Consider the following 27042-nt stretch of genomic DNA (forward strand, 5'->3'; position numbering starts at 1 on the left):
CCTCCGAAAAGTGGCTGAGTGAAATCTACAAGATTTCACTCAGTCACTTTTCAGGCCATGCTGCGTCAAATCCCTGCGCCTGCTTGAAGCAGGCGTAAGGATTGACGCAGCATTGTACCGATAGGGCACCCCGAGCCTTGATGGAGCTGCGTCGCGCTTGCGACGCAACTCCAGCAATGCGCCACCCTTCCGCCATCAGATGCGTCACGCAACTGTTTATCCTTGCGCCACGATGCGCTGCACTGTAAATGCGGCGCATCTATTGTGGCGCAAGGGTAAACTTGCGTGACGCATCTTCCCTGGTGCATCCATGCTGATTTGCAGGGATGCGCCAGGGAAAATAAATCTGCCCCTAAGTGATTTGCCCAGAATCACAGGATGTTCAGCGTCATTGCCGAGACTCAAACCCTGTTCCCTAGATTCGAGGTCAACCGCCCTAGCCATTAGGCCAACTCCTCTCCCTAAGATCCAATGGAGTGTTAAGGGTTTCTAGGATTTCAGTTCCATAGAAGACTAAGGTGAAACCCAGTATTTCTGGAATTATGCTGCAGGGCAGCACTGAATTATGTGACACAGTTGAGTATATTATACGTCATGAAAAGGCAACTTCTGTGGTGGCGTTGTGTGGCCCATTTTGTAACAGAATTCTTTCATTATATTGACATTTTTACTCATTTTAACACGCTCTGGGCAAAAGTTTCATCTTAATAGTATCAGTTTAACACCCAAAAACAGCAATCAGCAACTATAGGGAGACCAGTTACATTTTTTCAAATGGCCTGCCACAGTAATGAGTGAGGCGTGTGCAACATTTTATTAACTTTTGATCAATTGGAGGTAGATTTTTTATTTTGTTAAAACCTACAAAATATGCAGCAAATTGTGGATTATGAAGCAAGTGTGGCAGATCCATAAGTATGCAAACAAGCATTGGCATAGCCAAAAGGTCTCGCCTTTGGGACCTTATAAGTGTTTCGTTATCCAGCACAATATCCTTGGTGCAATAACATCAACTGTTGCATGGCTAAGCACTTATAAGTAGGGCTCCCGGTTTTATGGTATATATTTTTTTGACATTTCTGTCTGTATTTATCCATATTTTTTTTTTTTCTAGTTTTATCTGTATTTATCCATATTTATTTTGGGTTTTGTGGAAAAATGAAGCTGAACTCAGTATATTTCCACATTTATTTAACCACAAAATATGCACTCATGGTTGAGTGCCTCCCAGGTTTCAATGCTGTGAACACCCGCAAAAGATAAATCAATGCACTTAAATGAAAATATGCAGATTTCAGTATCAACCTTGTTCATATCTACTGCTGTTAAAGCCTCTTTACTAAAATTCCTTTCTTTTCTAACCCTCTTACCTATCAATCCACACAGCTATTGGCCTGGCAGTCATGACACATAGTATTTAAAATTACTCAAAAAGCCACCCAATTTCCATTTTTACTCACATTTAAAAATAAATACAGACAAGAAAATAAATGTTTTATGTCTGTATTTATCTGTAAAAATCTGTAAAAACTGAAACCAGAGAGCCTTACTTATAAGGTCCCAAAGGCGAGATCTATTGGCTATGCCAATGCTTGTTATGTCTGGCTTATCAGCACAACTGTTGCCAAACCTTATGTGACCAACAGAAAAAGTGCTTTCAGAAGTTATTCTTTCCCCTCTTTTTGGGACAATATTTATCAGTGTTAGACATTGTATCAAGGACTCCAGTATAGCTGGTCTGAGTGGATAGTTTTTGTTCATCACTTTGCTGTCCTCCAGTGTCCCTGTTCGCTGTCTAACAGATATCAGCAGAGCAAAAATGGCTGCTCCTCCTCACAATTATTTTTTATCTGGGAGACCATTGTGTTTGTGTTCCCAAGTTCTAAGGATCTTGTGATCTGACCTATTGCTTGAATTTGAGGTGTAATATAAATGTATCATGATATATTGCACTTATGGCAGTTAAGCCATGGGTACTCACAAGCTTTCTCTTGTGGGCCAAATTTACAGTGTGGTTTGTGGCCGAGGGTCGCACCGGTGGGGGCGGGGTCAGAGGGAGAGGGGTGGGTCTAAAGCTAAAAATAATTGTGACCATGAGGTTGAACACAGGTCCCTGCATCAGACGCCTTCGTCCACCAGACCCGGCATACACACATCTCTCTCTCTCTCTCTCTCTCTCTCCCTCTCCCCCTCCCTCCCTCTCCCTACTCCTCTCCCTCCCTTTCTCCCTCCTCTCTCCCTCCCTCTCCCTCTCCCTCTCCCTCCCTCCCCCTCCCTCTCCCTCCCTCTGTCTCTCTCTCCCCCTGTCTCTCTCTCCCCCTGTCTCTCTCCCCTATCTCTCTCTCCCCCTGTCTCTCTCCCCCTGTCTCTCTCCTCCTGTCTCTCTCCCTCTGTCGCCCTCCTCCCTCTGTCTCCCTCCTCCCTCTGTCTCCCTCCTCCCTCTCTGTCTCCCTCCTCCCTCTCTGTCTCCCTCTCTGTCTCCCCCTCTGCCTCCCCCTCTTTCTCCCCCTCTGTCTCCCCCTCTGTCGCCCTTCCTCTGTCGCCCTCCTCCCTCTGTCTCCCTCTCTGTCTCCCTCCCTCTGTCTCCCTCCCTCTGTCTCCCTCCCTCTGTCTCCCTCCCTCCGTCTCCCTCCCTCCGTCTCCCTCCCTGTGTCTCTCCCTCCCTCTGTCTCCCTCTGTCTCCCTCTCTCTCCCTCTCTCTGTCTCCCTCCGTCTCCCTCCATCTCTCTCCCTCTGTCTCCCTCCCTCTCCCTCCATCTCCCTTCCTCCGTCTCCCTCCCTGTCTCCGTCTCCCTCTCTGTCTCTGTCTCCCTCCCTCCGTCTCCCTCCCTCTGTCTCCCTCCCTGTCTCTCTCCCTCCCTCCCTCTCCCGCCCTCCCTCTGTCTGTCTCCCTCCGTCTCCCTCCCTCCCTCTGTCTCCCTCCCTCTGTTTCCCTCCCTCCGTCTCTCTCTCTGTCTCCCTCCCTCTATCTCTCCCTGTCTCTCTCCCTGCCGCTCTCCCTCCCTCTGTCTCCCTCCCTCCGTCTCCCTCCCTTTGTCTCCCTCCGTCTCTCTCCCTCCCTCCGCCCTCCATCTCCCTCCATCTCCCTCCCTCCATCTCCCTCCCTGTCTCCATCTCCCTCCCTGTCTCCGTCTCCCTCCCTCCGCCTCCCTCCCTCAGTCTTCCTCCCTGTCTCTCTCCCTCCCTCTGTCTCCCTCCATCTCCCTCCCTCCCTCTGTCTTCCTCCATGTCTCTCCCTCCGTCTACCTCCCTCTCCCCCCCTCCGTCTCCCTCCCTCTGTCTCCCTCCCTCCGTCTCTCTCTCTGTCTCCCTCCCTCTATCTCTCCCTGTCTCTCTCCCTGTTGCTCTCCCTCTTTCTGTCTCCCTCCCTCTGTCTCTCTCCCTCTATCTCCCTCCCTGTCTCCCTCTCCCTCCCTCTGTCACCCTCCGTCTCCCTCCCTGTCTCCCTCTTTCTCTCTCCCTCCGTCTCCCTCTGTCTCCCCCTGTCTCTCTCTGTCTCCCTCTGTCTCCCTCCGTCTCCCTCCCTCCCTCGCTGTCCCTCCCTCCCTCTGTCTCCCTCCATCTCCCTCCCTCCGTCTCCCTCCCTCCATCTCCCTCCCTCCCTCTGTCTCCCTCCATCTCCCTCCCTCCATCTCCCTCCCTTTTTCCCCCTCCCTCTGTCTCCTTCCCTCCGTCTCTCTCTCTGTCTCCCTCCCTCTATCTCTCCCTGTCTCTCTCCCTCCCTCTGTCTCCCTCTGTCTTTCGCCCTCTGTCTCTCTCCCTCTGTCTCCCTCTCCCTCCCTTCCTCTGTCACCGTCCGTCTCCCTCCCTCCATCTCCCTCCCTCTGTCTCCCTCTCTGCCTCCCTCTCTGCCTCCCTTCCTCTCCCTCTGCCTCCCTCCCTCTCCCTCTGTCTCCCTACCTCTGTCTCCCCCAGACTGCGCCTCTCTGTCTCCCTCTCTCTGTCACCCTCTGTCACCCTCTGTCTCCCTCCCTCTCCCTCCGTCTCCCTCTCTCTCCGTCACCCTGTCATCTCACCCCGTGTGTGTGTCACACACGGGGTGAGACACACACACAGCTGCACCCGAGTACTTCACAGGTCTTTAAAAGACCATTTACATGTTAATAAAGCTTTGTTGTATTTCACCTCTTAGGCCCCTGCATCTCCACTTTGACAATCACTGGAATCCCCCGGCGCCACAGAGCAGAGTCTCAGAGTCCGGGCTGCTGCAACCGGCAGTGTTTGCTAACACTATTTAATTTTTTTTTTTTAAAACACAGGTAGGATGTCTGCAAGGTCCGCGGGCCGCCAAGGAAGGCTTGCCGGGCTGCTGGCGGCCCACGTGCCGTACTATGAGTAACCGTGAGTTAAGCCAAATAATGTACACGGAAAGGGAAAGCAGTCACTGCGGGTGTATTTGAGTGCATGCGGATTTATATGGGTGTAAACAAATCAATACAAAACAGTCAGCTATGAAACGAAGGACACACGGCGAAGGCTGCCATTTTGTTCGTGTTGCACATTCCAGCTTTCCGGCATATTGCTGATAAACTGAGGTCATGGAGGCACAACGGCGTTTGTATCTTGGAAGGTAATGTTGTGATAAACAATGAAATCTGCTTGGGAGCTCTGGCAATATGTGTCGCCCTTGGGTTACTGTTACTTTTCTAATTGATTAAAGAGCTGCTGAATTGTTGAAACTGCAAGCCAGCAAGACATCCTGGAGCTGGGAGAGGCTGGATTATTAACGCGAGACTCAAACACACACAGCAGTGGCACACACAGCTTGCAGCAGGGCAGGCCCAACCCACCCCCATCAAATTAACAGAGTTTGAATGTTGCATGTCTGGCAGAGCGTCAGCGCTTTCAAAGGCTCGCTAATGAGGACTGGAATACAATTATAGGAAGAATCTGCCCTGTAATTAGTATAATGAGGAAATTGTGTGGTCCGTGAATTACAATTTCTGCACTACCCAAGACAGTCTTTATGGAATTACAAGGTTTTGTGTGTATCTTGAAGTTTTGTGCCAGCAGTGCAAATCTCTGAACACAACAGACTCACTCCAACAAGCTGCCCCAATAAAGAGGGCAGATGACTACACATTGTGAAACATGTTACCCGAGGGAAAGGAGAAACACCGAGCAGAGATGAAGAGTCAGACATCTGGCCAGTTGTAAGTGTGCCTCAAAGGTAGTGATCACACATCCCCTGGAGCAGTAGGAAATATGTATGGCACCCGGTAACTTCGGTTACCCGGCCACTTGTAAAGAGGAGCATCGTGATTGGTGAGGTAAACTGCCAATAACAGATAGCAGGACTGGAGTATTCTGATGCACCCATAATGTGCACCTAAGACTTGTGCTGCTTTCTGTGGCCCTGCCCCTCTTTCAACAGAGCCGATGATGTAAGCGGCTGGTGAGTTAACATGCAAGCGAGGTGTGGTAACAGGCCACGCGGGGCTTTTGTTGTCGCTTGAAGTAATAAATGATTCACAAACCTCTCCTTCCAAGCCTTTAAGAAACAACATTCGCCAAAAGAAACACATGCAGGCAGTTCAACAGAAATATACACACCATATATTTTAAATGACAGTTTCTATGCACTAACCGAACACAAATGAAAACCGTGCGCCTCACGCTAAAAGTTAAACAAGCATTGGCCGTGCGGCCGTGAAAGTGACACGGCCGCGCAGCCGTGAACTTAAAAGTGATCGCGATCATGGGCTGTAAGGGTGTCCACGAGCGATGCACTTAATGAGCCATGACGAGATTGGAAAGCCAGATGGCGCCTGTGCTCGTAACTGTGCGCGTAACTGCACGCTCTAGGCCATACATAAAGCTGTGGTCGGCTTTTTGAAGCACACTTACTAAAAGTCTCGCCAGGGCAGCGCATGCGCTAGCTCAGGCGAGACCTAAAAACATAGCATAATTGCATAATTCCAGAGGCCTTGGTGATATATTAGCTGGAAACCAGTTTGGGGTCGAGTCTGAACCCTTTAATTCTATTATGGAAATTCTATTTTTTATGAAAACAACATTGTGAGTAATTTGTAAGTGTAATCGCTTTTATATAGCGCTTGCTACACCTGAAGTGGCATTGGAACACTTGACGATGGGCAGCACATTGCTCCAGAACCCAAGGTTTATGGTCACTCCAGTGCAATAACGGACAAGAGGTTGTGATCTTTAAGATGGGTTCTGGGCAGCTTTCAGAAATACAATCGTAGAGACTAAGTGATATGTGATATTAAGGAGGTTGTGCTCAGAGAGAGGAGGAATGCAGAAGAGGGAAAAGAAGGGAGGGTCATTTGAAAGAGAAGAGGAGAGGTGACAATCAGAACTTTTAAGCAAAGATCAGTTTTCATGCCAGATTTAGAAATATTGAGGTTCATTTTGAGACAGCATGCAATTCCAGAAAGCAAGACGGTCGAAAGTATCAGTATAATTTGCATGCATAGATAGTCATTTATTATGTACTTCTGCTGATTTTAGAGACCAGAAGTAAAACCTTGAAGGCATGAATACATCCTATGGACCAACTGCATAGTATCATGGAAATGGTAGGAACACCAAATTCAGCGGAGAAAATTAGAAGACATGAAGGGATCTAAACGCGTTACCAAGGGAATGCTTATGCTTCAATCATACTGTGTAGGCTGATTAGGTGCATCCACACAAGAACCCAGAAAAAGCCAACAATTGGCAAAGGAAAGTTGAAACAATGAGCATTGGATGGAAAGGATTAAAAGTAGACCGTGAAGGAAATAATGCCAACCTGTCCCAGGCAGATGCAAGAAGTGAGGTAAAATCTACATTATGAGCTGAGATCTGAGATGCCACACTCAAAGTAGAAGTTTCATTAGTTAAAGAAAACAGAGCAAAAAATGTAAGATAATGCTAAAAGAACAAACGTTTATGTAGAAAATATCCATGTTAGGGATACCCCAGATCAAAAAAATACAAAGTTCATTGAAATCTATCTCAGTCCCATAACTCCTAGTACACCATCCTGTTAACTCAGACTGCAGAGAAGATATGGATGGTGGTGGCACAAAAAGTAATGTGATTGCCAAGGAATATCATAATACTATTTGACTTCGACCTTTAAAGAGTAAGACATCATAGGAGGAGGTCATAAATCAAGGAACACTATTAGAGGTATTTGAAAAGATCACTAGCTTTTTAAAGTAACATCAAATGACAGTAAGGACAAGTCAAAGACCTCTTTACTGCTGTGATTAGGCGTCCGGTGCTGACAAAGATTATACCATTGGCAGCATGGAGTATCAATAGAAAGCTAATGACTTCACGCGCAGACGAGCAGTGAGATGTGCGGCGCAGTCTCCGTCTCTCACTGACCCCCTGCCCCAAAATGTCTTTTAATTCAGCCTTCATTGCCCACCCTTCGTCCCTTCCTGGCCCCGCCTCCTGAGTCCTATCTTCCTCAACCCGCCTGTTCCTTCCCCAGCCCCTTATATTTCCTCTCTTTCCCTATGCTCTCCTCATGCTTTATATTAATTCCCTTCCCACCAGTGGTGCTCTCCTCCCATACTCCTTTCCGCTCATTCACAGCATTTCTCCCTCTTCAGCCCTCCCTCCTTCCCCTCAGTGGCATCCTGTCCCCTACTTACCACATATCCATCCATTCACCTCTTTCGCCTTAGCTCGCTCCCTGCCCTCAGTAGAATCCTTTCTTCCTCCTCATTACAACTTCTTCCCTCCTACTCTTCGTCTCTCTTCCTCTTCATCCCGCCCCTTCCCTCCAGTTACTCCTCTCTCACCTCTCTGTCACATCTTCCCTCCCAGACCAGTCTGCCTCTCTCCCTCCTGATCTCACGCCCCTTCACTCCCTGTCTCAGTGCACTACAATAAAAAACAAGCATTGGCATAGCCAATAGGTCTCGCTTTTGGGACCTTATAAGTATTTAGTTATGCAGCACAATATCCTTGGTGCAACAAAATTAACTGTTGCATGGTTAAACACTTATAAGGTCCCAAAGGCGAGACCTATTGGCTATGCCAATGCTTGTTTTCTTCTCTATTTACCTTTCTTATCAGGACATCATCCACCCCCTCAGTAATATATGGATATACCACTGACAGCAGGAGGACCTTGTTTCTCTCCATTTCCTACCATGACCCGAGCCTCTGCCACATCCGCGGCCAGCGCTGTCCGACTCCGGGCGTCTTACTTCATTGCCTCACCACCCCTTACTGCAGGCGACGCCTTCCACACGAGTGTTCACCTCCACATACTACCACCTGGACCTCCCTGACCCAACAGCCAACGCCGCACACAACATATGGGCGTCAGCCCTAAAGCAGGGGCAGAGACCTCTACTGCCCTGCCCTTTGCGGGTTACCATTCTTGGTCTTCAGTATTACTTGAGGGCATCTGTTAGCGTCTCCCAGCAGTCTTCGTATACTGTCCCCCCCCCCCAATCCCTTGCAACTGCTTCCAGGGCCGTTTCTACCATTAGGCAAGACTAGGCGGCCCCCTAGGGCGGGCAAAAGGGGGAGGACGGCAAAAAACATGAGTTTGGGAATATCTAATGCATTAATTCTTCTAGCCTGGATGACAAGGGGAGAGAGTGACGGTAGTAAAAGGGAGGGGCGGCATTTTTCAATTCTTGCCAAGGGCGGCAAAAAAACCTAGAAACGGCCCTGACTGCTTCCCTGCCTCCCCTCTCCCTTCTGCATACTATGCATCATATCATCCTCTTTATTACTGTACGAATTTGTCCCTTCTGATAGCTGGATGACAAATGTCCATGTTGTATGTATCTCCTTTACTAAGTAAAAGATTGCAGCACAAAAAATTATCAATCACGTAGACAGCGTTTATGATCATCACGACAAATTATATATTATATACTAAAGTACCTCCTGAGAGTTTTAGCTTAAATTTGTTCTTTCAAAAGTATCAACTGAGACATTTTCACCCCAAAAAAGCAAAATCTTGTGATAATTGACAAAAATAACAGTGTAGGTATGGAATATCAAATGTGAAATCTCGCGCTACCATATTATAAAACCAAAATGTCGATACCGAAATATTGAAAGGCAGGTAAGTATAGGATAAGTATAATTGACTCCATATATATGCACCTTGAAGACAAAAAAATATATTCAAGGTACCTAGATGTGGAATTAATAATAGTCAATCAATCCTTGCCGATATGCATTTACCACTTCAATATTTGTTCCTCATTATTTTGGCTTCGATATTCCAAACTACAACCATAAATAAATATTCAGACAATCAACTGATTGAAAATAAGTATTCAATTGGCAAAAAGAACCATATGACCCACGAGAAAAAAGTAATGTCCTGACCACAAAATTAAATTTTTCATAAAAATTGTTGGGGGAAGCTATAGAGTCTGCAATTCTAAGTACTTTTAAAAAAAAATCCAAAAAATCATTTTGTTGTGAATGAGCAGCTTTGTATGTTTATTTGAAGATGAAAGGTCATTTGCTCCAGGAAAATAAGTTCGAAAATTCACCCAGTCATAATCTGGTTAGTCAGTTATTATTCCCAGTGCTTGATTTGAGGGGCAGAGAGTGCCTGGGGGTGGATTAAGGTGGCATGAGGTGGAATAAAGGTCACACAACCTTATTACTTGGCACGCTGGCATGCCAAGGGCTTCTGAGCAAAACTTTGGGTCACTGAACTTATTCTTTTACAAAATAAACACTGGTTATACCTTCATCCACCTTTTTAATCCAGTAATTAGTTCCATCCAGGGGGTACTTAATCTACACCTATTATGCCCATGAGAGGTGCCTGGGCTTTGATCATTGCCAGCAGAAGTGGCTGTGTGCCAGTAGCCATGCAGTTGAAGGGCTGGGAGGCCTGTGAAGATTAAGCAGTAATTGGCCAAAATAAGCAGGTAGTCATGTCATGCGACTGCCCCCACATTCACATGACCACATCCAACCATCTAGAACACTGTCATTTTACAGGTGAAAAACATCACTGCATGCACAAAAGCTTCAATTCCTTAAACACACATAGACAACATAGCAACATCTAAATCATGTTATAATAGTGTTTACCTGCCCACAAACACCTTATTTGTGATTAATGTATTACACAATACTGTCATAAGCAAAGGCATGTACAGATGAGTACGACCAACAACAAAATATGATAAACAACGAATGAAGTTGGAAAAGATTCAATGCCTTTAGAATCCAAACACCTAAACCATTGAAATGCCACCTGAACTGAAGGCCAGCATTCACCTCAACTAACCTATTTAAACAGAAACCACAACAAGCACACTTAACCAGAAGCCAACCACCACAATTACAGAGCAGGTAATGTATACCCTGAAACCCCGTGATTGCTTCCTGGGAAAAGAGGTTCGCCACCTGGAAATGCAACAAGGGTTTGCACATATTGAAATCAACTAGACGAGGAAAAGGCACAGAGGAGAAACAGCACGAGCAAATAAGAGACTTTACAGAGGAGGAATGAAGGCCTGTCAGAAGGTCTTGCAGGGCTCAGGTCAGAAAATGTGATGGTGGTCCATACTCTGGTTTGATGGCGACACAATTAAATCTTGTAAGAATCATTGACATTAAGGAGATGCTCGAGACAGTAATCTCCTTTAAAGGTGTATTCAATAGCCAAAGTAATCATTGCAGAAAGGAAATGTTAGTTAACTAAGGGGATTAACATATTCAAATCAGAAGGCTGAAATCGCTGACTCACTCTAAGTTAAAGCCTCTCAGCAAGCTGGCATAGAGTCTGCTCTCTAAGAAATCCTATCAAAGACCCGACTCACCGCCAAAACCATGTCTTTTTATAATGTTCTCAGACAAAAGAAGCACACCAATTCATAGTATTACTCTACCTAGATGAGCTGTACCAGTGCTTAATTTGTGCCAGTGGTTTCCGGTGCTCGCAATGGTACTTAACTGTCAACATCGACACTTATGGCCCTCTGCCACATGATGGCGCTGTCTCATTTGGAGATGAGCATAACAATATTTGTTTACTAATTAAATATACATTAAGAAAGACTAATACCTGCTGCCAAAGCTATTCTTATAGCTTTGGGCCATGAACATTCTGGATTGTCACACACTTGTAGGAGTGCAATGGTTAGTAGTTGTGTTGGTACTGCCATTGGCATCTCTGGCAGGGAAACTGAGTGGTACAAGCTGCTGTAGCCTCCTGACTAGGACCCTGAGATTTATTATATATATATACATATATATATATATATATATATATATATATATTTATTACCTACTGGCGGTCGCCAGGATGTAGTTATAGTTAGGACCACGTTTCCATAGGAAAACCTCAACATTCTATTTTGAATAACTTTGGCGCCGGTCGACGAATCCTCGCGAATTTCTCAAAGTAGGTGGGGCGCTACGCTCCGCTCCTACCCTGAAAGTCTCGGGGGGATCCGTCAAGCGGGGGCTGAGATAAAAGGGGGGTCCCAAAACGCGTTTTTCCCATGCATTTTTCCATAGGACCTTTAGAACGAGCTACAGCCCGAACGGCTGAACAGAATTACTCAAAATTTGGCAGAGAGGTAGTCCCTAGGTCAAGGAAGTGCCTTTTGTAGGTTTGGTGTAAATCTGTTCAGTAGATTCTGAGAAAATAGCCTTTAAATCAATATATATATCTGAGCCAGCTTACGGTACGCTTACCGTACGCTTACGGTAAGCGTACGGTGGCGTGCGCGAGCGCGATTCTGATTGGCTCTTAGATCTTAGTAAACATTCGAATCGGCCGAAACCAGGAAGCGGCGGCCGCCATTTTGTGTATTTCACTCTGAAAAAAAAGAGTGAAAACAAGGAAAGGGGGCAATGAGGAGAGTTACAGACCCCCTAACAATTGTAAGGGGGTCAAAGATGGACAGAAAAGTACCAAAAAAATATTTATTGATTTTAAAAAAAATCACGGGGTACGCGTACGGTAAGCTTACGGTAAGCGTACGGTAAAAAAAATAAAAAAAAATAAATGAAAAGCAGATTTAAGAGTTTAGAAATTAGGGAGCTCTAAAAAGAGCTGTTGTGTTTATGGAGTCATTTTTTTAGTGGTACCTACAAGTAAGTACCGATGCAGAGTCTAAGGTTCAAGAGGAAGACTCTGTTCCCTTCATCATTGAAGTGCACACCATCTCCTCTATAAATGTCTTGCATGTCGTAACGCAAGTTGTTGTGGTAAATGGCACCCATACCATAGTCACGGAGGAAAGCAGAAACAGATTTGTTGACGTGCTTTCTTGCTTTGTCAATCTGTGGACAGAAATGATTGGACCAGTTCCATTTTTGCCTTTGGCATATGTTGGAAAACACAAAGGCAGTTTTAGGGAAAAGTGAAAACAGTTGTGCAAAGGTGTCCTTCATAAGCATTTCCAGACCTACCCCAGTCAAAGTGCCTAGGTCATTGCCACCACAGTGCACTATTATGAGGTCAGGGTGTTGGATTTGCATGAAGGATTTCACCAATGGCATCAATTGGTGCCACTTTAACCCTCTCTGACCAATCCATTTAATGTCTACATTTGGCAAAGCAAGGTCTCTCACCATATCTGTTTTCTCTGCAAACTTTTCACTCCAGAAGACATAGCTGTGCCCTACAATCCACACTGTGAACATCTTCAAAGGAGATCTGGATGCACTCAGGAGGTGTCTTTCAGTAGAATGGCAATATGAAAAGAAAGACAGTTTGGAAATGGAGGCATACATATTTTTTTCAAAACAAAAAGAACTGATTGGCTGTTTCATACCATTCCAGAATAAAAACTAGGCTGTATGTGTAAATTAATAGAAGCATGTTTTGTATTGGTACAAAAAAATGTGTAACCAAAGAACAGTACTATGGATTTGCTGTTAGGTTTGAAAAGTCAAGCACTCTTGCTCTGTGGAATTGAAACATTGTGTGTCGAACTTCTGACCTAACTGAACACAGCAGTGTTCCATGAGCTGTTGCTATGGTAGCAGGCAGAAGTCAAGTTGGGGGAAGGGTACTAGGCAGAAGTCAAGTTGGGGGAAGGGTACTTTTGGAAAAGGGTTGGTTTTCAACCAATAGAAATGTGTGATTACATTTGAAAAAAAGGGGGAAGCACTGAGATTTGAAACTTACATGTATATGTGTGGAAAAATAGAGGGAAAGTTTGCCATTATCTGGTTCTGCTGAGAGGAGAGAGGTGAACACAACAGAGATCCTGGCTCTGATAATCTGCTGTTTGAGTGTCACATTTCTTTCACAACTAACTAATTTTAAAGGTGAGTTTACAGTTTGAGAGGGTATGTATGTGGTAACTTAAGAAATGAATAATAGAAATGGGAATTGTTTTTGTTGTAGTTACACATGGTGGTTTCATAATGTGTCAGTGTGTAAAAGTGATTTACACTTGCCCCTGAAAAAAAAAAGAGCAGTAAGTGTGCTTTCAAATTGGCAAAGAAATTTCGTTTTGGGACTAATGTGAAAATATGACTCTGTGTGCATAGAAGAATTATAGGCAGAGATTTATTGCGTCTTGCTCTGGTGATTTCACAGTTGCATTAGATGGAAAGGGGGAGCGAATTTTTGGGGGAATAAGCAGAGGGTTAGCACACACCCATGTCCTTGCCGTGTATAGTCATGCACAGTATTTACAAGCCAGTGGGGTTTTCAGGTTTAAGTCTGTAATGCAAATACATTCAGCATCACTAAGGCTGGTTGCCCTTGGTGGAGTGTAGGCAGTCACAGAGAATGCACATGGTGGTGGTCTGAAAAAAAAACAGCTTGGACACGTGCAATTAAATAAATCAAAAATAGTGGTTTCATAATGTGTCAGTCTGTAAAAGTGATTTCCAATTGTTAAAAGAGGCAAAAATATTTTTTGGAAAAAAATGTAAATATGTGTACTGTATTATAAATTGTTATAAAAATATTAATACTTTTTTCTTTTTTTTCAGATCGATATAGAAAATTTTTGAAAACTACAACCATTTTAAAAACTATTTTTTAAAAAAACAAATGAATAAATATTTTTTTGAGTGAGTATGGTAAGTCAATGTAATGTGATAAATGATTTTTAGTGTTTTTTTTAAAAAAAATAAAAAAGGTACGCTTACCGTACGCGTACGGTAAAAAAAAAATAAAAAAAAGTTTTTAAAAACATATGTAAAAAAAAGATGAAAGATAAGGTTGGCTCTTAAAAGAGCCGTTGTGTTCATGCAGGGACAGAGGAAAGAAAGATTGGGAATATTAGACGGTACGACAAGTGTGCTGATCTATTTTATTGTTCACTAGGGAAATACTGGTCTCCCTATAAGTAATTAGATCGTGACAAGTGGCGCACCGTACTTCAACCCTCGCAAACCGAGGGTTAATTTCCAGAGGGCCAGCAAAAGGAGATTCTCCCCCCACAGATGAAGGGCTCACCTGACCTGCAGAAGAAGGAGTCTGCCCTGCAGATGATGGTCCAGGCTGAGCTGCTGTGGATGTACTGGCTCGTCTTTCTGAAGAGTTACCTCCAAAAAGATGACCATGTGTCCTTTTGTGTACATCCTTGAGGTGTCTGATCATGGTATGATTCCCAAAGGAATACTTCCTGTCAGGATTACCTCTAGAAAGTACACGCTGACACAGCCTGCAAGTAACTAAGGGTGCATTCACCTTTTGCTGGCCTTCTGGAAAAGTAAAATAATCCCAAACATAAGAAGGCTTTACTTTCCTCGCTCTCTGCCTCAAGACAGTGCTGCTGGTGCTAGCCTCACTCTCAGAAGGGCTCTGCTGTTCTGCCATCGTATCCCAAAGACAAACCAGCTCCTTCTTCCAAGGGATCACAAGCAGAAATGAGGGGAATGGGTGTGGTGTAGGAGAGTTCTAGAACTGAAAGTAGTTTCCACCAATCAAAAGTTGTGTTTCATGATCACATGACCTACCGTACGCTTACGGTACGCTTACGGAGCGCTTACGGCAAAAAGTACGCGTGCGCGTAAAAAAGACACGCGCTTGCGCGCATGCGCATAACAGTCATTTCCCGGCACTTCCGCGTAACGTGCGCGTGTTGCGTAAGCGCGCACGCGTCCCACGCGCAGTACGCGCGGCTACGCAAAGTACGTAACTATACGCAAGCAGCGTAGATAGATTACGGACGTTGCGTAAACCGTACGCTTACCGTGAGCTTACGGTACGCGTACTATAAAAAAAAAAAAAAAAAAAATCTGGAAATAAATTTTACATGTTTATTTTAAAAAATATATATAAAAAAAATATTTAAGGATTTTAAAAATTTAAGCATAGTCTTTATAAAAGATAAGAAAATTAAATTAAAAATATGTTTGAAAAAAATGAAGAATAAAAAAAAAAAATAGCATTTAAAAAACCTTGCAAATTCACTGAAAAAACCATGGGTTTCACACACGTTATAGTTAGGAATTAGCATTTAAAAAACCTTGCAAATTCACTGAAAAAACCATGGGTTTCACACACGTTATAGTTAGGAATTAGCATTTAAAAAACCTTAGAAATTCACTGAAAAAACCATAGGTTTCACACACGTTATAGTTAGGAATTAGCATTTAAAAAACCTTAGAAATTCAGTGAAAAAACCATAGGTTTCACACATGTTATAGTTAGCTGGACATTTTACTCGTAAAAAACCAATGAAATTGCCCCGTTATAGTTAGTTCAGCTAACTATAACTCGCGCGCCCGCAATGCACTGCTGATGACGTCACATATTACATCACTCATGACATGGTCAGTGACATCACTCATGACATCACTGATGACATCTCAAATGACATCACTGATGACCTCACTGATGACATCATCCTTGTGATAGAGTGGCAGACCTCCTCTCACCTTAATATAAGCTTTGATACACACATTCAAAAATAGAGACTAAAAATTTCAAAACAATGGACATACCAATACCAGTTACAACAACCTCTTCAGTAATTCTAAGATCCACATACACATCCACTCATTCACCAACAGTCCTATACAGTCACTCATACATGTACTCACTCATCATATGTACTCATACATCTATACATCCTGTTACACAATGCCACTCATCCATAGAGTTACTCACACACATAGTCACTCATGCTAATAAAGAATAAAACATACATTTACTTGCATATACAGTAATACACACACCACCATACTTACTTCTACGGAAACTTACACATACTTAGTCTTTTAAACAATCACTTATAGAAACACATACTTATTCATACAGGAACTCTTTCAATCTCTCCCTCTCACATATACTCACATATATACACCAATAGTCACATATACTAGTTTAAAACATATGTAGTTACTCCTGAAGACACTATTGAGACAGTCATTCACTCACTAACACACCCATACACACACTCATCCACCCATACAGTCCTGCACACATGCTGTCTTCAACACATACAAACAGTGAGTCACTCATTCATGCATCTATGCACTACGTAATACCCCCCACCGTACCATACAGACACTCAGACTGATACTCAAAAAAACAACTAATAACCTATATAGACACCCATGTAGCTACTCACCAACCCATGCAGCCACTTATACACAAAGTGAGAGATACACTTAATCAGTCAGTTACACAATCAATTTTTCAAAAACAAATCATCCATTTAGACACTTATATACCCATTTATTCTTCCATCGACCTTGAGATATACATATATAAAACATATTTAATTTTCAGAAAAACACACATTCACTGGATGATGTCATCAGTGAGGTCATCAGTGATGTCATTTGAGATGTCATCAGTGATGTCATGAGTGATGTCACTGACCATGTCATGAGTGATGTAATATGTGACGTCATCAGCAGTGCATTGCGGGCGCGCGAGTTATAGTTAGCTGAACTAACTATAACGGGGCAATTTCATTGGTTTTTTACGAGTAAAATGTCCAGCTAACTATAACATGTGTGAAACCTATGGTTTTTTCACTGAATTTCTAAGGTTTTTTAAATGCTAATTCCTAACTATAACGTGTGTGAAACCTATGGTTTTTTCAGTGAATATATATATACATATTACCTACTGGCGGTCGCCAGTAGGTAGTTATAGTTAGGACCCCTTTTCCATAGGAAATCCGCAACATTCTATTTTGAATAACTTTGGCGCCGGTCGATGAATCCTCGCGAATTTCTCAAAATAGGTGGGGCTCTATGCTCCGCTCCTACCCTGAAAGTCTCGGGGGGATTCGTCAAGCGGGGGCTGAGATAAAAGGGGGGTCCCAAAACGCGTTTTTCCCATGCATTTTTCCATAGGACCTTTAGACAGAGCTACAGCCCGAACGGCTGAACAGAATTACTAGAAATTTGGCAGAGAGGTAGTCCCTAGGTCAAGGAAGTGCCTTTTGTAGGTTTGGTGTAAATCTGTTCAGTAGATTCTGAGAAAATAGCCTTTAAATCAATATATATATCTGAGCCCGCTTACGGTACGCTTACCGTACGCTTACCGTACGCGTACGGTGGCGTGCGCGAGCGCGATTCTGATTGGCTCTTAGATCTTAGTAAACATTCGAATCGGCCGAAACCAGGAAGCGGCGTCCGCCATTTTGTCTCTCGCACTGAGTGTTATTTATCAAACATGATGCCCAAAAACATGTTACGGGGCTGTTTTGACAACTCCCTCCCACATAGTCATGTTGAGGGAGTCCCCAAACATCCCCCAAGAGCCAAAATGCTTATATTTTTTTTTCGGCAATTTAGCCGAGTACGCTTACCGTACGCTTACCGTAAGCGTACGGTAAAAAAATATTAAAAAAAAAAACACTATCCACACTTTCCCCACCCCCTGTGCTTTTGGTGGCCGCAGGACACCAAATGTACATGGCTTATTAATAGTGTAAAAAAACTATATTTTGGCAACATGAAATTATAAAATCGAAATAAAAAAAACACTATCCACATTGACCCCACCCCCTGTGCTTTTGGTGTCCGAAGGCCACCAAATGTACAGGGCTTATTAAAGTAGATAAAAACCGTGCACGGAACGAACTGCGCTAAGTGGGCGCGCACGCCTCGAATGGCGTAAAGTAACTTAGCATTTAAAAAACCGTACAAATTCACTGAAAAAACCATAGGTTTCACACACGTTATAGTTAGGAATTAGAATTTAAAAAACCTTGCAAATTCACTGAAAAAACCATAGGTTTCACACATGTTATAGTTAGCGGAAATTTTACTGATAAAAAACCAATGAAATTGCCCCGTTATAGTTAGTGCTGGCAACTATAACTCACGCGACCGCAATCTTCTGCTGATGACATATGTGTCTTTATAAAAAAAAATATTTGTAATATATGTATAGCTAAAAATGTATGGAAGAAGACATGGGCAAATAAGTGTCTAAATACAGTATTAGCATCAGCAGAGGATTGCGGTCGCGTGAGTTATAGTTGCCAGCACTAACTATAACGGGGCAATTTCATTGGTTTTTTATCAGTAAAATTTCCGCTAACTATAACATGTGTGAAACCTATGGTTTTTTCAGTGAATATATATATATACATATATATATATATATATATAAGTAATAAATCTCAGGGTCCTTGTCAGGAGGCTATATATATGTTTTGTTTTACTAATTAAGCCCTAGGCTGTACTAATGTGTTACTTTTCCATAGCAGCCAATCAAATTATTAGTTCACAAATATCGAGAGAATTCAAGATGTCAAGCTCTTTTCAGGCAAATTGTTGTGATGAAAGTATTAGTATACAAGCATTGGCATAGCCAATAGGTCTCGCCTTTGGGACCTTATAAGTATTTAATTCTGCAGCAGAATATCCTTGGTGCAACATCAACTGTTGCATGGCTAAACACTTATAATGTCCCAAAAGCGATACCTATTGGCTATGCCAATGCTTGTTGTATCTTAATAGTCATTGCAGGCTTGTGTGTTACTGACCCAGGAGAACTTTCAAACTCTAAAAGATTTTACTTTTGGAACACCTACATCACTCTACCTGGCAACAAATCTTACAAGCACTCTGTGCTTTTCAGGATTCTTCCACTTACAATCTGCAAACTGCATCTCGACAAAAAAAGCTCTTTTCAGATCAGATTAGGGCCCAGCAGTATTCCTTCACACCAAACTACACAAGTAGAACTAGAGGTTGTTCAATGTGAACTTAAGGCCACACACTGCCAATTGGTTATGTGTAGGCTGAGCCGGCATTTGCTGAAATAGCGCCCTTGGCGTGGGCGAAGACAAATGTGGCGCCCTTGCTGAATGTAGTGAATTAAACGAGGAAGCAGGGTGTCCCTTTGAGTTCACTGGTCAGTATAAGCAGGGACATGTCTCCCCCATGTTGCCACACACAGAGGTAGGCAGAAACAAAACACAGCACAGCTAAGAACACAAAGGCTGAGACACTGAAACGGGAGCACTAGAACCCCCCCCCCCCAGTGGCGTAACGAAACTGGAGGGGGCCCCCCTGCACAGTACAGGGAGGGCCCCACTCTGGACTTCTTCAGGAGCTGTCAGGCCAGGGTAAAGTGTTGAGGGGGCCCCCTGGAGCTCGGGGCCCCCCTGCACTGCGGGGGCCGCTGGGGTCTTTGTTACGCCCCTGACCCCTCCTTGCTCCGTTGATAAATTCACCGATTGCTGCCACTCTACCGCCGAGCTGTTGCTTCTGAACTGGGGGCATTGGCGGGAGTGAGTAAAGGTGTGGGTTCAAGCCGTCCACATAAAGATCACTTAAGATGTACGACTGAGGGGGTGGGTTCCGGAAAGCACAAAGACTGCGCTGTCAGATCCATCATGTGCGCCTGCAGTCAGCAGAAGACATCTTAATAGGCAGTAATTGCATCTAATGAGAATGATGTAAGCGCTCTTCTTTGACCTTGCTACACCTGGAAACCTTGAAACACCTCTTACGGCCACACTGGTCTAATGCGTTGAGGAGTCACGTGAGAAAACTGCTCATTCTACATCGACCCAAGAGTGAAATGCGTGACACTGTGGGCCATCGATGAAGGATTGATGCAAGTTCTGTGGGTCATTATGATTTAAAGGGTAAGCAGCCAGATCTCTCCTTGCAATAAGGAGCGCCAAGACAACGGAGTCTATGCAAAAAAACCAAAGGTAGACATGCTCTGCCTTTGCTAACATAACAAAAAGAAAGGCAATCACATATGACCTTTGTAAGCACTTATGAAAACTATTGCACAGGCATGAATATCTTAGCCTCACTTCACGGCACTCTCCCAGTCAAAGTTGTAATGAGGAAGCACAGATGGTAAAGCTGACAGTTGTAATGCATATATTGAGCTCAGCGCTGAAATGTAATGTGGAGTCGATGAAAGGGTCTTCATGCGTCATTGCTAATGAAATGGCATGGTCGGTGCTGCTCTGCTGCTAGACTATGTTGAATTATAGCTTATCACACATTAGTAGGGATCTGTGCCTGCCGTACATGCAAAACTGCCTTGTCCTTGAAATTTAGCAGTCATATTTTACCCAGAGAACTAGTTGTACACAGACAGCGGCACGCAAAGCAGTCTTGAAAGAAGGAACTTGAGAGGCCAGTCACTTACATCTACAAACAAAAGTCGACGCTGCTGTGCGACATGGTTTAAAATTTTTTAAAAATGCCACACACAATGGCACGCCTACCAGGTCATTCTATAGAGGCACGCATGTGCGCTGACAAAAGGGCACAGACTTTTGTTTTTATTTACCGATCCGAGAGTGAATGATAAATAAAAAAATACTATTATTGTGAAAGAGCGATTTTAAAACGTAGCACAAAAGTGGTTTACAAAAACAAGGAAACAACCCTCCAAGAAAGCAAGATAAGAAAGAGTAAGGAACACGGAAATGGGAGAATGAGGAAAGAAAATCTGAAGATAACTAAGTAAAAAAAACAAGGAAACAACCCTCCAAGAAAGCAAGATAAGAAAGAGTAAGGAACATGGAAATGGGAGAACGAGGAAAGAAAACCCGAAGATAACTAAGGATGGAAGAATAAGAAAGAAACAAGAAGAAAAGTACAGCCGCCATTGTTGCCGATTAGGAGCGGTGTGTGCAACGGAACGTGTGGGCAAGGAAAGAGGCGCACACTTGGGAGAGCAGTCTGCTCTTTTTCAAAGCACATACTCGTGCTTGTGGCGCGCAACTGTGCACTCCCGCAAGGCGTATGCCGCCACAAGCGAGTATGTGCTTTGAAAAAGAGCTGCACGACGGCTAAAGGTCTCCATTGCAGCGCATGTGCGGTGCATAGGCGAGACCTAAAAAGTAGTAACCCAGGAGGACTACTAGAGTAAATTACCGAAAAGTCTTTGCAAAACAGATGCATAATTTATTTCCAAAGTAAGAGGAAACATATTGCAAGGAGGAATCATGAGCTAAATAGCTCTCCTATGAGCACAATATTGAATATGCACTTGTTTCACACAAAATATTATTAAATTAAGTTTCCACACATTTATTGAATGCTGAGAAATATGCAGTGTTTGCAGAGTACATAGAGATTACTCAAGTCTACCATCATCCATTTGAAGGCACCTCAAGTAGTCTTTTTGGATTGTGTTTAAAGAGATTTGATTTGTGAACTTCATCGAGGTCCTCACTTTCAACTTCGTACGTGCCTGCTTGGCTCATACTGAGAAAGTGTCTACATCCAGTCACACTAACGCTAAGGACGGCTGTCTCTCGCCCTCAGAGTTCATCTGCAGCAGGGGAGCAACTTCCTCCTCTAGCTGCCTATCTTAAATGAGGTCTCACGAAATTAGAAGAACACCAATTATCTAGCAACTGCTCGTGAACTTTCAAAGTGGTTCAATATGTTGATGGTCAGAATGTCACTGAGCTAGTAAAATAAAGTGAGCAATTCTGAGTCATCCACGAGAGTGTGGGAGAAAGGAACAAGCATTTGCAATGCAACCGGTGTCGCCTTTGGGACCTTATATGTATGTAGCTATGCAGCACATTAGCCTGGGAGCTGAAACATCTTCTGTTCTTTAACATGGAGAGAAAGTAAGCACCATACTTCGTGACACACCAGGTATGGGAACACATGGAGAAAAATATTGCCTTCCAGCTTGGAATGGTATAGTCCAAAGCTCTGTTTTTTAATATAAAAGCAGGGCCTTTGGTGGTCATATCACTGAAAATACAAGATTTGAAAAAAATATTATTGTCTACGGGTGCTCGTGGAAGACAATTTCTATGGACTGGAATTTAGGGAATGCTGGAGTGATTCTGGTATTTTACTGACCTCTGCTGGTCGTTTTCTATCAAGAAAGTTAAATAGAGGCAGTTTCCAGAAAATGTTAAAAAAAGAAAGTCCCTCAGCAGAAAGCAATTCTGGTATTTTGCTGACCTCTACTGGTCGTTTTCTATCAAGACAGTTAAATCGAGGCAGTTGTACAGAAAAAAGTCCCTAAGCGGAAGCAGACAAGTCCTAGGGTGATCTCCAGAGCCCACAAAGTACATACACATATAAGTATATACAAAAGTATATATACTAAAGTATATACTAAAGTATATGCAAGAGGTCTCGAATGCTCGACCTAAAAAGGGTCGATTTCGATGCTTGTATAGTTTGGCACACTAGAGTGACTATTTCATGTGCTCTTTGTTGGGTTTCTCACCAAGAACACTTTAAAGAAATTGTCACAGCGCGTAGGTAGCGATAGCAGTGAGGAGGTAGGAATGCACTACAATTCCCAGAATGCCTGCCACTATCTGAACGGGTGTCCTACCTCTCTTTCTCTTATCCTCCCTATGTAACCTCCTTCTTCTCTGAACTCGGGGCTCGTCACCTGATGATCTCCGTGAAGTCCCGACAAGCCCGTGATCTGTGCATCAACTCCTGATCGGAACACCGCGACCTCCATTCCTGTTCGGTACGAGTGCCGACCTCCATTCCTGTGCGGTACGTGTGCCTCCTGTCTGTTCGTACCTCTGAAAACCGGAGGGTTCCGTGCTCCAAAGTACGAGTCCAGAACAGCGTTACGCTGTACTTACACGTCTCCACCTTCCCGCTGGCTTCCTTCCCTCTTTGCGGACCTTCGGTGCGGCTTAAAGGGATAGGGTCCCTTTCCTGCATCATCGCCCAGAATGCCAGTGCCGGTACCCCTGGGGCACTCTCCAAGTGGCCGCCATTACAGAGCAACGCGGAGCGAGACTGCACAGCGCCGCAACGCTTACTAGCTAATGCCAGAGTGAGCTACTGAAGGCTCACAGTTCTATGCGCAGGAGCGCTTTCTTTTCAGTTCAATACCTTAGCCAGAGTGCGCTGCTGAAGGCGTACAGTTCTATGCGCAGGAGCGCTTTTCTTTTCATTTCATGACCCTTGCCAGAGTGAGCTGCTGAAGGCTCACAGTTCTACGCGCAGGACGCGCTTTATCTAAGTTGAGGACAATTCTAGGGGGAGCTGGGGAGAGCTCACAGACATATGCGCCGGAGCGCTTTCGTACTTGCTTTAGTAATACTTTGTCTCCTCATCAAATACCGTTACGTGGCGGTTGGCAACACACGAGCGCCTGGGAGCGCTACACCCCTCAACAAAGGAGAGCCACTGCCAGGCTCGGATTTCCATCCTTGACCCAACGGAGGAGCACTCCTCGTTCTTACTGGCCGTCTTCTGGGGTAGTGTTCTATCTTTTACCTTCTCTCCTTCATTCCTGTACGCTTGGGGTAGAATCTACAAGGTATGTACATTACTTACAGGGCTGTGTGAATTAGAGGGGGAGGGATTGAGTCACACTCATAGTGTTGTTATATGTCTTCTCTGCAGGGACAACAGGCGATAGCGAGTGACTGTTGCGTCTCCCTGAAGTCTTCCCGAGAGAGCTGAACCCCCTACGTTCTGGTTTCATTTGTCCCTTTTTTCCCTTTCCCCACTTCCTTGTGGCTTCCCCAGGCGAGGTGAATAACGTTTCTCTCTGGGGGAACACACAGATAGGGGAAGAGGTTCCTCTCGCCCATCATCGCTTCTGCTGCAACCGGCTTAAAGTTAGTGTTTAACCTCACCGTGACAGAAATACTCAGATAGCAGAGGCTTTGAAAAAGTGTCAAACGTCTCCTTAACTCCTTGAATGAATTACAACTTTAATATTAGATTTACAGATTTAATGCAAATACACTGATTTTGTCTTTACCATCAGCATATCATTGTCATAACATACACTACCGCATAGTACCCTCAGAAGTTTAGTTTTATTGTTTGCTAAATAAATAGTTTCTTCTAATAAATCGTTTTATAATGTTCTGAAATTGCACCCATTTTGCCTTGAAATACCATTGATTCTTTTGTGTTCCAAAAATACTTTCTCAAACATCAGCACACCATTTTCTAAAACTACTCCTATTCTGCTCTAAAACACTAGCTTTTCTATATCAAGCAAGTAAATCTGCTTATGCTCAAGTCATCTTACCATTTCTTCAAATCACACATGCTAACCCAGGCTTTGCAACACCTTTTTAGTTTCTGTAAATATCTTGTCTTCCCTGAATAAAAGCTTGCTGATTTCTGAAGCAAAAACTTTTCTCACCAAATACCAGAATTACTTTTTTACTGAATCAAGTATATGATCCTAAACAGTAAACACCATCTTGTCATTTGTCTCAAATTCTCACATTTACCCCTAGCCTACATGGGCAGATACTTCCCCACATGCCTATTTGTAACCCTTACTTGCCAGACATTCCAATCATAGGCCTAGGATGCACGGCAGATGGGAGAGGACACTCATTGTCATGTTTGCCGCACCTTTTGTTACTTCTGCAGACAGAACTTATTAGAGAGAGTCCTTGGTTCTGTGGAGGAAGCGCCAGGGTCATCTAGTTCCCATCACCAGATGGTAAGGTGGTGCGCTCATGAGCAGGAAGGAGTCCCCATCTTCTTCACTAGGACTGAGGGTTGGCATTGGTGTGCCTCTGGAGGGTTTCCACTGGTGGCAGGCCATTCTGAGCAAGGTCTTGGATGCTGGGCTGAGAGTTTAGAGGTAGAACTAATATAGTATGAAGAATCTGAGATGCCATATCAGTCAAGGGCAGAATGTTTGGCGTTTGATCTCGCTTCTTGTGCCTGTCTACAAGGACAACACCATTTTCTAATGATGATGGGTGTTGGCAGGGTTATATTGGTCAAAATCGAACTGGTCGCCACATTTTCTGCTGCAAGAGCTTCCCTCTCTAATATGGTGTTCAATCTTTTTCCTATGAAATCATTTCCAGTTCTACTTTTTATGTAAGAGAGCCTAGAGCTCAGATGAATTTATTGAATCCTGTTTCAAATTTTTTATTCCCCTATTTTCTGTTGCCTTGATCACCACCTTACATATTTGTTATAGCTGATTGTCGCTCCTTTTTCCTGCAGCTGTTTTCCATGTTAGGTTCTTCAGTGTTGTACTTTATGAAAGACTTGTTCTTTACACTGATAATGATTCTGGGGAGGTTTGATATCTTGCTGCCCAACTGTTGTGAAGCTCTTCAGCTTCAATCAAGAACTATCTATATTGCCAATTATTTTTTTGTGCCTTTTCCCCCTGACTAGGAACATCTTATGGAAACACATAACACCTTCATGTGTATGTTAAGTTCAGGGTGGCACTGTGACTATTGGAAAAAATTTAAATTTCTTTGGAAAATACAGGCACATAGCTTGGTCGTTGAGATTGGTGGAGGTGTGAGCTTCAGATCTTCAATCAATCATGTGGGCATATATTATTAGAAATACATTATGTGACGAGGAGAGCGCATGAGAGAGGCTTAAAGGGCAGTGGAAAGGGAGAGGAATGTGGATTGGTAGTCTACTAAGTTAGAGAAAACACAATATTTTGTAAAATAGCCAACATTTTTGAAGATTATTCAAAACAGAGAGTGAGAGAGAACGTGTATGTGTTTTTGTCTGTGTATATGTAAAAATCCCCGATGAAATCCAACAGACACTTCACCATACCCAACTGAAAGCATTCGTACCCAACTTTTTATCCAAAAATACATTTATTAGGGGGGGTGTAACACCCCAAACACACTCTCTGCAGCTGTGCCCCTGGGGAATTTACAAAGGAATCAATAGAGTCCGTCACAGCACCCATTCATTGACATAATTTAGGAATGGCTACCACAGGCCTGAGACGCGCATGTATCTCAGGAGTGGCCACCTGACACCAGTAAGGTCACCTGGCATCAGGGATGCCAACTCTATATCAGGAGTAGCCGCCCTATTTTAAAGATGGCCAACAGATGCCTGTGGTGGCCAACAAACAATGGGGATGACAAATATGCTACTGGGTTGCCACCAGTTGTCATGATGATAGGGATGATATGCCTCCTTTATGCAGTATTAACATTTTATACCATTGATGCCCATATAATTCCGAAGGTTTCTAACATACTACTGGGGTCGAAGGCAGGTGTGTCAGGTGCTTGCCTACCATATGTTAAGGAGGGCATTGGTGGCTATGAGATACTGAGGATGTGATTATCACCTTAAGTCGCTGAAATACCTACCTTTAGACGAATGCGGAATCTCACATAGATGTCAGCATCGCTGAAATCTATGCGTGCCTTATACCAGGAATAACTCTATCACTCCGCAGTCAGCAACCAGTTGCCAGAGTTACCCATCATATGCCAGTAAGGCCACCAGATTTCTGGAATGCCACATTATGTCATGGATCCCTCTTTCCGTAAGGAATCTTCACCCTTACGCCAGGGATGGCCATCCAAATCTATAGGTGTCCAATAAATGACAGAGCTCTCCCTAATCACCCACACACATAGCCCCATGTATACGCACAAATATACACAAACGTACAAAGAGGAAGACACAAGCGGATACACACTTGCATTCCTTAGCTTTTCCAGACAACAGGGGTGCCTCCAAACACCCACACACATACATAGATGCACACACACATATACGCACATAAACACACACGTACACACACAACATCCCTTGTGTTTGCAGTTATCTGTGGGGGCTGATATTTTGCTTCTTGTTTTGTCTTGAAATTCTATATGGCCTCGTCAAGTGCTGGCAGTGGGGGTCATTTAAACAGGATTTACTTGGTTTTGTTCACCAGTGAGATGCTTACTAGATTTTGTCCCAAAT

General features: G+C 43.8%; 1 protein-coding gene across 1 annotated transcript in view; it reads left to right on the top strand.

The window, feature by feature from the left end:
• SCARA5 (scavenger receptor class A member 5) overlaps nt 1-27042 on the top strand; it is a 1100058-nt gene that overhangs the window by 444021 nt on the left and 628995 nt on the right. The window lies entirely within an intron of this gene.

This window comes from Triturus cristatus, chromosome 6 (assembly GCF_964204655.1).
Source record: "Triturus cristatus chromosome 6, aTriCri1.1, whole genome shotgun sequence".
Lineage (NCBI taxonomy): Eukaryota > Metazoa > Chordata > Amphibia > Caudata > Salamandridae > Triturus > Triturus cristatus.